Source organism: Tamandua tetradactyla, chromosome 24 (assembly GCF_023851605.1).
Source record: "Tamandua tetradactyla isolate mTamTet1 chromosome 24, mTamTet1.pri, whole genome shotgun sequence".
In the NCBI taxonomy this organism is placed as follows: Eukaryota; Metazoa; Chordata; class Mammalia; order Pilosa; family Myrmecophagidae; genus Tamandua; species Tamandua tetradactyla.
The window spans coordinates 48,008,484-48,025,388 of record NC_135350.1 but is presented as its reverse complement, the minus strand read 5'-3'; positions in this window follow the sequence as shown (position 1 = coordinate 48,025,388).

Here is a 16,905-nt window from a genome sequence, read left to right as displayed (position 1 = left end):
AGTTGCTATTTCAAATGGGGAAGATTGAGGGTGGGACAGAAACAAACACATTTGACCACATAAACTGTGAGACACCTAATGGGTGTTTGAGTGGAAATGTCAAGGTGGTAGTTAGATATGTGAGTATGGAGTTTTGAAGAGAAGTCAAGACTAAAGACATACACTTGTGAATCTCTAATATAGAGAGATTATTTAAAGCTATAGAACTGGATGTGATTATCTGGGAAAGCATAGAGTCAGAAGAGATGAGAACACAGGATTAAGTTCTGGGAACACCTCAATATTTAGAAATTGAACCAAAGTGGTGGAATTAGCAAATATTAAGAAGGAATGTCAGTGTGGCATGAGTGTGCTGATAGAAGCCTAGAGAAGAAAGTATTTCACTGAAGAGAGACAACAGTCAGTTCTGTTTAATATCACTGAATGTTCAAGTATGTTAAAAGCAGAGACATATCTCTTGGATATGATAGCAAGGAAGGAATTGGTGACCTGGAAAAGGGTCAACTTAGTGAAGTGGTGGGAAAAGACGTTTGACTGGAATCAGCTTAGGAGAGCACCTAAAGGTGATGTGATGGCAACTATAGAATACTTTTTTTTTGTATGCTGTATGGCGGAGCCACATTTCAATATTTTTGCATGTGAGTATCCCATTATTGCATCGCCATTTGTTGAATTTTTGTTCGCTTGTTTTGCTTATTTATTTGTTTTATGGGAAATACATGGAGCGGGAATCGAACCTGGGTCTCCTGCATGGCAGGCAAGAACTCTACCACTGAACTACCCTTGCACCCCCAGAATACTTTTTGAAGAACTTATTTTTTTTTTTTTTTTTTTTTTTTTTTTTTATTAATTAAAAAAAGAATTAACAAAACAATTAGAAATCATTTCAATGTACATGTACAATCAGTAATTCTTAATAACATCACATAGTTGCATATTCATCATTTCTTAGTACATTTGCATCGATTTAGAAAAAGAAATAAAAAGACAACAGAATAAGAATTAAAACAATAATAGAAAGAAAAAAAAACAAAAAAAACAAAAACAAAAAACCTATACCTCACATGTGCTTCATTCAGTGTTTTAACATAATTGCATTACAATTGGGTAGTATTGTGCTGTCCATTTCTGAGTTTTTATATCCAGTCCCGTTGTACAGTCTGTATCCCTTCATCTCCAATTATCCCTTCTCTTTTTTTTTTTTTTAATTAACAGAAAAAAAGAAGTTAACCCAACATTTAGAGATCATACCATTCTACACATGCAATCATTAATTCTTAACATCATCACATAGCTGCATGATCATCATTTCTTAGTACATTTGCATTGGTTTAGAAGAACTAGCAACATAACCGAAAAAGATATAGAATGTTAATATAGAGAAAAAATAAAAGTAATAATAGTAAAATCAAAACAAAACAACACAAAACAAAACAAAAACCTATAGCTCAGATGCAGCTTCATTCAGTGTTTTAACATGATTACTTTACAATTAGGTATTATTGTGCTGTCCATTTTTGAGTTTTTGTATCTAGTCCTGTTGCACAGTCTGTATCCCTTCAGCTTCAATTACCCATTGTCTTACCCTGTTTCTAACTCCTGCTGAACTCTGTTACCAATGACATATTTCAAGTTTATTCTCGAATGTCCGTTCACATCAGTGGGACCATACAGTATTTGTCCTTTAGTTTTTGGCTGGATTCACTCAGCATAATATTCTCTAGGTCCATCCATGTTATTACATGGTTCATAAGTTTATCTTGTCTTAAAGCTGCATAATATTCCATCGTATGTATATACCACAGTTTGTTTAGCCACTCTTCTGTTGATGGAGATTTTGGCTGCTTCCATCTCTTTGCAATTGTAAATAATGCTGCTATAAACATTGGTGTGCAAATGTCCGTTTGTGTCTTTGCCCTTAAGTCCTTTGAGTAGATACCTAGCAATGGTATTGCTGGGTCGTATGGCAATTCTATATTCAGCTTTTTGAGGAACCGCCAAACTGCCTTCCACAGTGGTTGCACCCTTTGACATTCCCACCAACAGTGGATAAGTGTGCCTCTTTCTCCACATCCTCTCCAGCACTTGTCATTTTCTGTTTTGTTGATAATGGCCATTCTGGTGGGTGTGAGATGATATCTCATTGTGGTTTTGATTTGCATTTCTCTAATGGCCAGGGACATTGAGCATCTCTTCATGTGCCTCTTGGCCATCCGTATTTCCTCTTCTGAGAGGTGTCTGTTCAAGTCTTTTTCCCATTTTGTAATTGGGTTGGCTGTCTTTTTGTTGTTGAGATGAACAATCTCTTTATAAATTCTGGATACTAGACCTTTATCTGATATATCATTTCCAAATATTGTCTCCCATTGTGAAGGCTGTCTTTCTACTTTCTTGATGAAGTTCTTTGATGCACAAAAGTGTTTAATTTTGAGGAGTTCCCATTTATTTATTTCCTTCTTCAGTGCTCTTGCTTTAGGTTTAAGGTCCATAAAACCGCCTCCAGTTGTAAGATCCATAAGATATCTCCCTACATTTTCCTCTAACTGTTTTATGGTCTTAGACCTAATGTTTAGATCTTTGATCCATTTTGAGTTAACTTTTGTATAGGGTGTGAGAGATGGGTCTTCTTTCATTCTTTTGCATATGGATATCCAGTTCTCTAGGCACCATTTATTGAAGAGACTGTTCTGTCCCAGGTGAGTTGGCTTGACTGCCTTATCAAAGATCAAATGTCCATAGATGAGAGGGTCTATATCTGAGCACTCTATTCGATTCCATTGGTCGATATATCTATCTTTATGCCAATACCATGCTGTTTTGACCACTGTGGCTTCATAATATGCCTTAAAGTCCGGCAGCGCGAGACCTCCAGCTTCGTTTTTTTTCCTCAAGATGTTTTTAGCAATTCGGGGCACCCTGCCCTTCCAGATAAATTTGCTTATTGGTTTTTCTATTTCTGAAAAATAAGTTGTTGGGATTTTGATTGGTATTGCATTGAATCTGTAAATCAATTTAGGTAGGATTGACATCTTAACTATATTTAGTCTTCCGATCCATGAACACGGTATGCCCTTCCATCTATTTAGGTCTTCTGTGATTTCTTTTAGCAGTTTTTTGTAGTTTTCTTTATATAGGTTTTTTGTCTCTTTAGTTAAATTTATTCCTAGGTATTTTATTCTTTTAGTTGCAATTGTGAATGGGATTCGTTTCTTGATTTCCCCCTCAGCTTGTTCCTTACTAGTGTATAGAAATGCTACAGATTTTTGAATGTTGATCTTGTAACCTGCTACTTTGCTGTACTCATTTATTAGCTCTAGTAGTTTTGTTGTGGATTTTTCCGGGTTTTCGACGTATAGTATCATATCGTCTGCAAACAGTGATAGTTTTACTTCTTCCTTTCCAATTTTGATGCCTTGTATTTCTTTTTCTTGTCTAATTGCTCTGGCTAGAACCTCCAACACAATGTTGAATAATAGTGGTGATACTGGGCATCCTTGTCTTGTTCCTGATCTTAGGGGGAAAGTTTTCAATTTTTCCCCATTGAGGATGATATTAGCTGTGGGTTTTTCATATATTCCCTCTATCATTTTAAGGAAGTTCCCTTGTATTCCTATCTTTTGAAGTGTTTTCAACAGGAAAGGATGTTGAATCTTGTCGAATGCCTTCTCTGCATCAATTGAGATGATCATGTGATTTTTCTGCTTTGATTTGTTGATATGGTGTATTACATTAATTGATTTTCTTATGTTGAACCATCCTTGCATACCTGGGATGAATCCTACTTGGTCATGATGTATAATTCTTTTAATGTGTTGTTGGATACGATTTGCTAGAATTTTATTGAGGATTTTTGCATCTGTATTCATTAGAGAGATTGGTCTGTAGTTTTCTTTTTTTGTAATATCTTTGCCTGGTTTTGGTATGAGGGTGATGTTGGCTTCATAGAATGAATTAGGTAGTTTTCCCTCCACTTCGATTTTTTTGAAGAGTTTGGAGAGAATTGGTACTAATTCTTTCTGGAACGTTTGGTAGAATTCACATGTGAAGCCATCTGGTCCTGGACTTTTCTTTTTAGGAAGCTTTTGAATGACTAATTCAATTTCTTTACTTGTGATTGGTTTGTTGAGGTCATCTATGTCTTCTTGAGTCAAAGTTGGCTGTTCATGTCTTTCCAGGAACCCGTCCATTTCCTCTAAATTGTTGTATTTATTAGCGTAAAGTTGTTCATAGTATCCTGTTATTACCTCCTTTATTTCTGTGAGGTCAGTAGTTATGTCTCCTCTTCCATTTCTGATCTTATTTATTTGCATCCTCTCTCTTCTTCTTTTTGTCAATCTTGCTAAGGGCCCATCAATCTTATTGATTTTCTCATAGAACCAACTTCTGGCCTTATTGATTTTCTCTATTGTTTTCATGTTTTCAATTTCATTTATTTGTGCTCTAATCTTTGTTATTTCTTTCCTTTTGCTTGCTTTGGGGTTAGCTTGCTGTTCTTTCTCCAGTTCTTCCAAATGGATAGTTAATTCCTGAATTTTTGCCTTTTCTTCTTTTCTGATATAGGCATTTAGAGCAATAAATTTCCCTCTTAGCACTGCCTTTGCTGCGTCCCATAAGTTTTGATATGTTGTGTTTTCATTTTCATTTGCCTCGAGGTATTTGCTAATTTCTCTTGCAATTTCTTCTTTGACCCAGTCGTTGTTTAGGAGTGTGTTGTTGAGCCTCCACGTATTTGTGAATTTTCTGGCACTCTGCCTATTATTGATTTCCAACATCATTCCTTTATGGTCCGAGAAAGTGTTGTGTAAGATTTCAATCTTTTTAAATTTGTTAAGACTTGCTTTGTGACCCAGCATATGGTCTATCTTTGAGAATGATCCATGAGCACTTGAGAAAAAGGTGTATCCTGCTGTTGTGGGATGTAATGTCCTATAAATGTCTATTAAGTCTAGTTCATTTATAGTAATATTCAGATTCTCTATTTCTTTGTTGATCCTCTGTCTAGATGTTCTGTCCCTTGATGAGAGTGGTGAGTTGAAGTCTCCAACTATTATGGTATATGAGTCTATTTCCCTTTTCAGTGTTTGCAGTATATTCCTCACGTATTTTGGGGCATTCTGATTCGGTGCATAAATATTTATGATTGTTATGTCTTCTTGTTTAATTGTTCCTTTTATTAGTATATAGTGTCCTTCTTTGTCTCTTTTAACTGTTTTACATTTGAAGTCTAATTTGTTGGATATTAGTATAGCCACTCCTGCTCTTTTCTGGTTGTTATTTGCATGAAATATCTTTTCCCAACCTTTCACTTTCAACCTATGTTTATCTTTGGATCTAAGATGTGTTTCCTGTAGACAGCATATCGAAGGATCCTGTTTTTTAATCCATTCTGCCAATCTATGTCTTTTGATTGGGGAATTCAGTCCATTGACATTTAGTGTTATTACTGTTTGGATAATATTTTCCTCTAACATTTTGCCTTTTGTATTATATATATCATATCTGATTTCCCTTCTTTCTACACTCTTTTCCATATCTCTCTCTTCTGTCTTTTTGTATCTGACTCTAGTGCTCCCTTTAGTATTTCTTGCAGAGCTGGTCTCTTGGTCACAAATTCTTTCAGTGACTTTTTGTCTGAGAATGTTTTAATTTCTCCCTCATTTTTGAAGGATAATTTTGCTGGATATAGGAGTCTTGGTTGGCAGTTTTTCTCTTTTAGTAATTTAAATATATCATCCCACTGTCTTCTAGCTTCCATGGTTTCTGCTGAGAAATCTACACAAAGTCTTATTGGGTTTCCCTTGTATGTAATGGATTGTTTTTCTCTTGCTGCTTTCAAGATCTTCTCTTTCTCTTTGACCTCTGACATTCTAACTAGTAAGTGTCTTGGAGAACGCCTATTTGGGTCTAATCTCTTTGGGGTGCGCTGCACTTCTTGGATCTGTAATTTTAGGTCTTTCATAAGAGTTGGGAAATTTTCAGTGAAAATTTCTTCCATTAGTTTTTCTCCTCCTTTTCCCTTCTCTTCTCCTTCTGGGACACCCACAACACGTATATTTGTGCGGTTCATATTGTCCTTGAGTTCCCTGATACCCTGTTCAAATTTTTCCATTCTTTTCCCGATAGTTTCTGTTTCTTTTTGGGATTCAGATGTTCCATCCTCCAAATCACTAATTCTATCTTCTGTCTCTTTAAATCTATCATTGTAGCTATCCATTATTTTTTCTATGTTTGCTACTTTATCCTTCACTTCCATAAGTTCTGCGATTTGTTTTTTCAGTTTTTCTATTTCTTCTTTATGTTCAGCCCATGTCCTCTTCATGTCCTCCCTCAATTTATCGATTTCATTTTTGAAGAGGTTTTCCATTTCTGTTCGTATATTCAGGATTAGTTGTCTCAGCTCTTGTGTCTCATTTGAGCTATTGGTTTGTTCCTTTGACTGGGCCATATTCTCAATCTTTTGAGCGTGGACAGTTATCTTCTGCTGCTGGCGTCTGGGCATTTATTCAGATTTCTCTTGGTGTTGGACCCAGCAAGGTTGTAATATTTTTCTGTGAAATCTCTGGGTTCTGTTTTTCTTATCCTGCCCAGTAGGTGGCGCTCGTTGCACACGTTTGTCTACGGGTCCCACCAGTAAAAGGTGCTGTGGGACCTTAAACTTTGGAAAACTCTCGCCGTCCTGGGGGTTCGCTAGCCGAAACGGCTTGAGCCAGCCCGGGGTCCGAACGCAGGGAGGGTTGCTGGTCGCCGCAGCCAGGGAAAGAGCCCGTCCGAATTTCCTAGTCGGCCCTGGGCAACAAGCGTGGCGGGAGGGCGCCAGCGGCAGCGGCCCGCCCGAGAGAGTGCACGTTCCCCGGGAGTCACGGGTTTGGAAGGGGCCTCCCCCACCCGTCACCGTTCTCCGCGGCCTGGGGGTTTCCGATCCAATTCTCTCAGTTGGTCAGGGGGCTGCGCGTGGTGTGGGCGCCAGCCGTCTTTGTTTCAGGGGACCGCCTCTCCAATTCTCCCAGCCGGCCCGGGAAGGGGGAAGGGAGTAACTCCGGCCGCTTGCCACCCCGCCCGGTAAGGCCCGCGCGCCTCGGCGATCTCACCCGAGCTGCTTCTCTCAGCCAGCCAGCCGTTCCAGGATGGGGTACGCTGTCTTTTTTATCTCTGTTGTGGCTTTGGGCGCTTTCTGTATCGTTTCTACTCCCCTAGTAGGTGTCCTGGAGAAGAAACTAAGATCCGCGCGTCTTACTAAGCCGCCATCTTCCAGGAAGTCCTCTGAAGAACTTATTTTTTAATTAGAAATTTTTTTAAGGCAAGCAGATAAATATTACAGTAATTTAAAAATGTGGTGTCAAAGGAGTTTGCTTCATTTAAGGATAAGAAATACTAAAACATGTTTGTATGCTGTTGGGATTATCCATAGAGCAGGAAAAATTAATGAAGTCAAGGACAACATTATTGACTGCAAGATTAAGTGCCTGAGACGTTGAGAGAAGATTGTGTCTATACTATTAGAGGAGTTTATTTTTGATAGGAGCAGTGTATCCACGAGAACGTGAGGGAAGGCAGTGATCATTGGCCCAGGTTGCTGTAAGCTGGTAGACTGGTTGTTGGAAAGATTACTTATATATGTCTCAATTAATTGTGGGTGTCAATATTATCAATCACACGGGAGTGAGTATGGCACACATTGGGTTAAAGTGTGGGTGCACAAACAGCAATTTTGGAAAGAAAAGAAGACCTGAAATAGATTTTTTTTTCACCTGGAAAGCCAATATACTAAACAGTATGGTAGTCTTGCCAAGGATGGTGAGTGCCCATTTGAAATTTGTGACCAAGACATAATTTTATACAGTTCTGAGTTTTTCTCCAGCAAAATGCATTATTGGGGAACAATTTTACTCTTTCCCTCCTTTCTCAGAGATTTCCATAGGTTACACCTAAACACTTAATGGAAGCATGAGTTAGAATATTGTCATAGAATTCTGAAGCTAGGTGTGACTTCAGAGACCACTCAGTCCTAATTCACTCTTTTACAAAAGACAAAATATTCTATAGATTTTAAATGCTTAAAACACAACATTCTCACATTATTTCTGTGAAGTCAGTTTTCCACATTTAAAATCGATTTTTCTCACATATTCTACTCTATTATAATACACATACTTTATCATAGCAACCATAATTTTTTTGACTTATTTATAAATTTGCTTCTTCAAATCTGCTTATTTCATCTTCTTCTCTCTTTTTCTCAGTCAATTACCAATTCAGGCCCTTCTACTCCCATCCCTGAATTGTACTGTTTTTGAAGACATAAGGCGACCAGTCTCTCTTTTCCATTGTGTTCTCAGTGTCTAGTATATTGCCTGACTTTTTGGTTACACTAAATTATTGCTTGAGTGCATATGTTTTACTTTGGCTTTGATGAGTGAGAATCACTGAGAAAGATGACTGAAGACATCTTTTATTATGATTAGTTCATCTGCAGTAGAGAGTATTTGGTATCATGGAGAAGTTCAGCTGAGTCCAGTGAGTTGAATTAGCTCTTAATGGAATTGGCACCACTTTGGTTAATGCTTCTTTAGGAAGCCAATATTGTTCTTGTTTTTTTAAATTTTGTTTGTTTATTTCCCTTTCCCTTTCTGTATTGGCTTAGTTGCAAGGCTCTTTATTATTTAGACTTTCATGTGTGGCAAGAATGAGTGACTCAGAGATGTATGAGTGAAAAGTTTGTTAATACTTATAGGTCCTAGAACAGAAAGGAGAGGAACACCTCGCAGAACCACATGGGGAAACACGTCAGGAGTGTAGGCTCAATCAAGTAAGTGGGGAGTGAAGTGTTACAGTGGACTGGGGGCTATGTCTCCTAAGTGTTATAGGGGTAGAGCTGCAGTGGTTGGCCAAGCGTAAGTGGGGATAGTGGTGTTTGTATCTGACTCTTACAGGGCACGAATGCCCTGTAGGATGCGGGTAGGAGAAGAAGAAGCTGCTTATCTTATATAAGCAGGTATCAGAGGTAGTCACGAAGAACCTGACAACAGGGTCAAAGACACATTATGACAATGAAAACCTCTTATGCTATTATTGACCTTGGAGATGCTGAAGCAGCACAATGATGTGAAAAAGTCCCTATTTCATTTTAACTCATTGTGATAGATCCTGTAATGCTTCAGTTAACAGGGATCTTTGGACTGGATTATGTTGGCTTTTTGTGTTGTGGAGATGTTAAAGGTGAAAGGTGTTTATGTGTTGGCTGGAGGTGATGGCCAATAGGAGTCATTGCGGATTTTTAGAAGAATATATAGCATGGACAAGTTCTCCAGTGGAGGGTGAGGTGGGAATGGTGTGGTGTTGGTCCCCTGTGTGGTGTGGTTTTTTTTTTTTTTTTTTTTTAACATGGGCAGGCACCGGGAATCGAACCCGGCTCCTCGGGCTTGGCAGGCAAGCATTCTTACCTGCTGAGCCACCGTGGCCAGCCCTGTGGTGTGGTTTTGTAAGCACTATTTGGCTTCCCACAGTGTTTGCATGTATTACAGGGTGGTGGTGCAATCATGGGATTTATCACTCATGGTTTGGTAGTGTGGTCTTAGCTGTTGGGAATTTTCCAGAAGGTAGACAGCAATTTCAGTGAAGTGAAGCTCCGGGGTCATATTGGTGAAGACATCTCTGAAGCTGTTGTTGGATATTTGAGTCAGGAGTTGGAACTGGGTGTAGTACAGTCCAAGTGAAGAGGGTCTGGTTAGAGCAAGCCCTGGGAGAGTAAAATCTGTTGTTGCTGGCTCCTTGGTGAGGGGTGTCGTTATCTTCAGTGACAAGCTCTTGGCCTTGGGCAACATCACTTAAGGTGAAGTCATCTTCATCAATGAGCTCTTGGTCTGGGGTGATGTCATCTGTGGTGGCCAGCCCACTGGGGTAAAGCTAAAGCCACAGGGTCTTGGTTAGTGGAATTATCTTGGGTCATGAAGGCCATGATTTGTTTTCATAGGCCTTGTGGCTACTGGATTCACAAATCTCCTTTAGAGTTTTGGGATGATCAGAAGTACATTTATTGAAACTTGGGGCTGCTTTTTGGGGGACTTGAGATATTTTCATCTAGGAAAGGTATATTTTCTCAGCACATTTATAAACTATATTGATGTCTTAAGGTGTTAAGAAAAAACAATCCAGGGTTGCTTCTGCCAGCATAAGAGGTAGTGCACTGAAGCATAGAGTTCGTAATATCAGAGGTATGAGTTGGGGGTAAGCATGTAGCCAGTCTGTGGCCACTTCACCAGACAGTACTTGGATAGTTGTGGGTCTGTGGACTATCTTGTTTAGGAATTGATGCTATTATACCCATTTTTAATGTATACCCCTTATGAGTGGTGATTTATCCATGCTCAGTGGCATGTTGGTCTAAGATAGTATACTATGTTTGTCAGCATGTCTGGTTGGTACAATTTTAGAGTCAGTGTTAGACTCCCTGTGTTTGGTTGCTGCAGGCTCTCTTTGTTATGGTTAGGCACAATGGGTTAGCCAGCAAGCTAATAATCTATGCCATGAACAAGAAAAATATAAGCTATAGCTTGGGTGAGCATATTTTTTTTTTACATATGCAATCAGTAATTCTTAATATCATCACATAGATGTATGATCATCATTTCTTAGTACATTTGCATCGATTTAGAAAAAGAAATAGCAAGACAACAGAAAAAGAAATAAAATGATAATATAGAGAAAAAAATAAAAATAAAAAATACAAAATATATATATAAAAAAACACAAACAAACAAACAAACAAAACTATAACTCAGATGCAGCTTCATTCTTGGGTGAGCATTTATATCTTACCAGTTTTGGTGAGGTGTGTCCAGCAGCTTGAGATAGCTGTACCTCCACCAAGGGAGAGATGTTGGGTCTTAAATATCTCTTTAGCTCCTAGCCCAGTATCAATTGTACTGAGAATGAATATACAGGGTACACAAGTTGGGAATATGTGGCACATCTCAAGATTCACCTTTCCCCCAGGATTTCTTGCATCCATCTCCCCTATAATTATCTCCAAATACAGACTCCCCTTCTCCTTTATCAACACCTAAGAGATTTTCTTTCCTCTTCCTTTAGTCATTCACTGTAGTCAGAATAATCTTTCAAAACCATAGTTGTGATTACTTCTCTTCAAAAACTTTTGGCTCTCCTTTGCATGGTGAATATGGTGAAAATTTCTTAAATTGACAAATCCCACCTTGGTCTGCTTGAATCTACCATTCCATCTCTCCCACCCTTATACATGTCTCTCACTACAACCAAACTTATCTAGTCATTCTTCCTTTTCTTACCTTGAAAACTTAGTGTGATTCATTCACATGGACTTTCACTGAGTATCATTTCTACATCTCATTCCTCACATCCAGCACAAAGTACATGTCATCCTTTAAACTTTTCTTGCTCCCCTCTCCCCAGTTAGAACTGTTTTTTCCCTTCCTCTGAGTTTGTACAATGCTTCAAAATCTCTCCTTGCCTTGAGTTAACATTATTCTGTATTTTTTTTTTCCGCATGGGCAGGCACCGGGCATTGAACCCGGGTCTCTGGCACATTATTCTGATATTGTTAAGTATCTTTCACATAATAGTTTCTAAAATCAATGAGTGAAACACAGAACACAATTTTTCAGAAAACATTTTTTGAGGGCTCACACTGTTCCAGGAGCCATGTCAGATACTATGATTATAGTGGTGAACAGAGTTGACATAGTATTTGTCTTTGTGTGCATAGAGTTTTTAGGGAGCATAGACATTTAGCAAATACTTTATTGCAAGTGAGACACAACAAAGGGAGAATTAATAGGACACAGGACAAATATATTATAGGGGAAGTTCTGGGTTGAGTTGCGTTCCCCCAAAATATATGTTCAAGTCTCAATCCTTAGTCCTGTGAATGACCTAATTTGGAAGTAAGGTCTTTGTAGGCGCTATTAGTTATGATGTGGCCAAACTGGATTAGGATGGGCTTTAATTCAGTGTGACTTGTGTTCTTATAGAAAGGGGGGAATTGGACATAGACAGCCAACAGAGGGGAGAATGTCCAAACAAATGAAGCAGAGAATATTGTGGATTGCCGTAAACTACTACAAGAAGCCAGGAGTGAGACATGGAACAGAATATTCCCTACAGGCTATAAAAGAAGCATAGGCCTGTTGACACATTGTGAGAAAATGCACTTCTGTTATTTTAAGCCATTCCATTTGTGGTTCTTTGTTATGGCAGCCCAGGGATGGTAAAACAGGGCCCTAACATCCATCTATGTATGTATGTATGTATGTATGTATGTATGTATGTATGTATGTATGTATGTATGTATGTATGTATGTATGTATGTATCTATCTATCTATCTATCTATCTATCTATCTATCTATCTATCTATCTATCTATCCATCCATCCAACCACACATATACATGGTGTTTGAAGACCCAGAGGCAAAAGACATGATAGCTCCTTTGTAAACTTAAGGCAGTCTGAGCAGTCTGGTGCCGTTGGAACATGTCATATGTTAGACGAAGGGTACCAAATGAGGGTCAGAATGTGGAGAGCTTGTGAGTTGCATTAAAAGCATAATTTTACTTTATCTTAAGGGCAATTTCAAGCCAATGGAAGGCTTTAAATGGACAATGATGAGATCAGATCATCAGATCATTATAGTATTTTTAAACAATTGCTCGGACCCTGACCACATTTTGAAGAATGGATCAGACGGGGACCAGGAAGATATAAGCAGATCAGAAGAAAGTTTCTCTCCGAGTTCAGGAGTCAGTCTTCAATTTAGGGTAAGAACCAATGGCAATGAGGTCAGAGGGAAATCGACACTTTTACTACAGCTGCTTGGGAGATAAAAATAACAGGCTGTGGGTTTCAAGAGTGAGGGAGAAACAAGGTTCAAGACTGATGTTCAGTTTACTGTCATGAGTCACCCAAAGGACAAGGGCCCATATGTTGAGAGAGTGAACATTGGAGAAGAAGCAAGTTTAGGAGGTGGGGGAAGAGCATTAATTCTTTTTACAGCCAAAATGCGTTTGGTAGGCAGTTAGCTATGTGTCCTGGACCTCAGGAGAGTAACCTGACTGGTTATATAGATTTGGGAACCATAGGCATGCAGGACAGAACACATAAAGTACTGTTGTTACTGCTAGTACACACTTTTTCTGTCCTTATAGTACTGTGTCTCAGCAGAGTGTTTGACCCTATGTAGCAACCCAGGGGTCAGGAACCCCTCCCCTATGGAAACACATAGCATCCTGAATGATATTCATTAAAACTCCCCTCCCCTAATCACTGTTGGTAACCAATTCTCATGGGACTCTGCTGAAACTATGTTGTAACCCAAAATTGCTAGAGTCTACTGAACCTTATAAGCCACTCCCTTGGCACTCCCCCCTCTCTTGTTTGCATGGAGTGCTGACTTCCATTTCCCAACTGACTTCCTTTGGGAATAATTTTCTCCTGTTAATAAGTCCCAAATTTTAAAACTCATGGGTAGTTTTCTGCCTGGTATGTTCTTTGGTCTTGAGGTTGTGCTGAGATGTAACATTTGGTGAGTCAACCAAGAGACTAAAGAACTGCTAGCCATAAAGGGCTTGAGTATAGAGAAGTTTGAGTCCCCAAGGGGAACCCCTGTATGGCCTGTAATGAGTTCTCTGGTATTTAAGTCTTCCAGTACTGGGGAAGGAGACACTGCAAGGGTAATCCTAAGGTGGTCTGTTTCCTTGATGTGAAGAGTGGTCACCTACTTGCTTGACTGCACTGCAGTCAGTTGCTGTTGTTCTGTGCAGTACTGCTAACTATAGCAGACTGTCTCAAGGAAGACAGAGAAATCCACAAGTCTGTGGGAGTAATCTGAGGGTGGCCTGCTTCCTTGACATGCGGAGTGGTTGCCCATTTGCTTGACTGTGCTACAGTTGGTTGGCTGTTGTGTGTGGTATGGCCAGCTAAAGCAGACCATCTCAGAAAGACAGAGAAATCAATAGATTTGAAGGATGCATTGAATGAGAGGCTACATCATGTAAATAGGAGTTTAGAAATATTGGCATGCTGGTACGCTAGAGTGAATGGGCATGGACTCCCCAAGTGGGGCATTTCTAGAATTCACCAGCCTTTGGAGATGAAGAAGGAAAAGGCCCCCAGGGACTTTCATGAAGCAAGAGGCCTGTGGAGGAAGCTAGTAGACATCACCATGTTTGCCATGTGTCTTTCCAGTTGAAAGAGAAATCCTGAATTTCACTGGCCTTTCCTGAGTGATGGTAACTTCTTGTTGGTGCCTTAATTTGGATATTTTTGTAGACTTGCTTTAATTGGGACATTTTCTTGGCCTTAGAACTGTAAACTAGCAACTTAATAAATTCCCCTTTTAAAATGCCATTCTAGGGCTATGCGAAGGTAGCTCAGTGGTAGAATTCTCGCCTGCCTTGCTGGAGACCCCGGTTCAATTTCTGGTGCTTGGCCCCCCTCCCCCCCACACACAAAAGTCATTCCAGTTCCAGGGCAGCAGCTAGCAAACTAGAACAGTGCTGGTTTGAAAGGAAGTATGCCCCCTAGAAAAGCCAAGTTTTAATCAAAATCCCATTTCATAAAGGTAGAATAATCCCTATTTAATAATGTAAATTTGAAACTGTAATCAGATCATCTCCCTGGATAATGTGATTTAGTCAAGAGTGGTTGTTAAACTGGATTAGGTGACGACATGTCTCCACCCATTTGGGTGGGTCTTGATTGGTTTATTGGAGTCCTATAAAAGAGGAAACATTTTGGAGAAAAGGAGATTCAGAGAGAGCAGGACAACATAGCCATGAGAAGCAGAGTACACCAGCCAGAGACCTTTGGAGATGAAGAAGGAAAATGCCTCCTGGGGAGTTTCATGAAACAGGAAGCCAGGAGAAGAAGTTAGCAGATGACACTGTGTTTGCCACGTGCCCTTCCAGATGAAAGAGGAACCCTGCTCATGTTCACCACGTGCCTTCTCATTTGAGCGAGAAACCCTGAACTTTACCAGCCTTCTTAAACCAAGGTATCTTTACTTGGATGCTTTTAATTGGACATATCTATAGACTTGTTGTAATAGGGACATTTTCTCGGCCTTAGATGTAAACTAGCAACTCATTAAATTCACCTTTTAAAAGCCATTCCGTTTCTGGTATATTGCATTCTGGAAGCTAGGAAACTAGAACAAGAACATTAACCAATTCTCCCAGGACTGTGCTGAAACTACATTGTAACCAAATGTCACAAAAATCTGCTGAACCTGATAAGCCAGACCCTTGGCACTCCTCTATCTCTTGTTTGCATGGAGTGCTGACTTCCATTTCCTAACTGTTACCATTGGGAAGAATGTTTTCTGCTAGTAAGTTCTTAATTAAAAACTCATGAGTAACTTTCTGCATGGCATGTTCTTTGGTCTTGTGGTTGTGCTGGGCTGGAATACATTGTGACCATTCTCTTCTCAAAATGTTACCTTTATGGCAATAAATTGTAAAGAATAACCTATAGAGCCACTAAGAATCAGTTTTTCTCTGTTCCAAAGGAGGTGGTTGGGGTGATGATACCCATCTCCTATTCCATAGGCCAGTAGTAGTTTTCAACCCTTATCTACTGCTAATACTCATCAACCCAGTCCTGGAAAGCAGTTCCATTTTATACTTTTCTTTGTCTTTTCTGGGCCCTTCCTTTCACACTGTCACTTATTAGCAAAGAATGAGAAAATTCAGGAATAGAAAACTACATGAACACACTACATCTCCATGACACAAAAGCTGTGGAACCAGGACTCAAACACTTTAAAATAATTGAGACTGTGTGGAAGTCCAGTGAGTTCATTGCAAGAAATATCCTTAAATAACTTCCATGTAAGCATTATTACAAAGGGAAAAAGGTTCTCCTTGGTTGGTGGTTAGGCAATAGCCTTCACATGTAATCCACAGAAACTTAATAAGCAACTGGACAACATTCCAGACCCAAATCTCTTATAGCAAGCATGAATATTTTTTCTTTCTTACAACATGGTACTTTATTAAGTCCACCTGAATAGAGTCTCAAGTTTTTACTGAGTGTTTAGCATTATACTAAAATAATAAACAAGGCATTAATCATCTGTATTAGCTAGGATTCTCTAGAGAAACAGAACCAGCTGGAGATATCCATAAACATAAAATTTATAAAAGCATCTCACATAAATGTGGGAAAGTAAGGGTCCAAGGTCTGCAGGGCAGGCCATAAGTTGACAACTCCGATGAAGGTCCTCAACCAACTCTCAGGAGAGGCTGGCTGGCTGAAGCAGGAAGAGTGACTATCTCTTCTGAATACTCCTTAAAAGTCTTCCAGTGATTAGATTAAGCATGACTCATTGCAGAAGACAGTCCCCTTGGCTGACTACAAAGGCAATCAGCTGTGGATGCAGCCGACATAATCATGATTTAAGTCCATGAAATGTCCTCATAGCAGCAGACAGGCCAGTGCTTGCCTGACCAGACAACCAGATACCACCACCTGGCCAAGTTGACATATAAACCTGACCCTGACATCGTCCTATAATGTCAACCAAAAATATGATTTCTTTTCACTTTCCTAGCTATCGTCATCTATTGCTGAATATTTGGAAACAGAAAAGTGTAGAGCTTAATTTGAAATACTTTTATATACTTCATCAGGTAAGCACAGAATCAAAGTCTGTTTATTTCAAAGGAAAACTTAGATTTCACCCACATTCTTATTATCTTTAATTTTACATGGTCATTTTTTACTCAATCACTAAGCTAAATAAGGTATATATTTTGTTAGTTTTTCATAACTTATGCTTCTTCTCTCTTACATATTGGGGTTTTGTTGTAAATATACATAATCTTTGCTTGTCCTTGTGCAAAGGATGAATTTCTGAGGTTGGTGCAAAATTCCA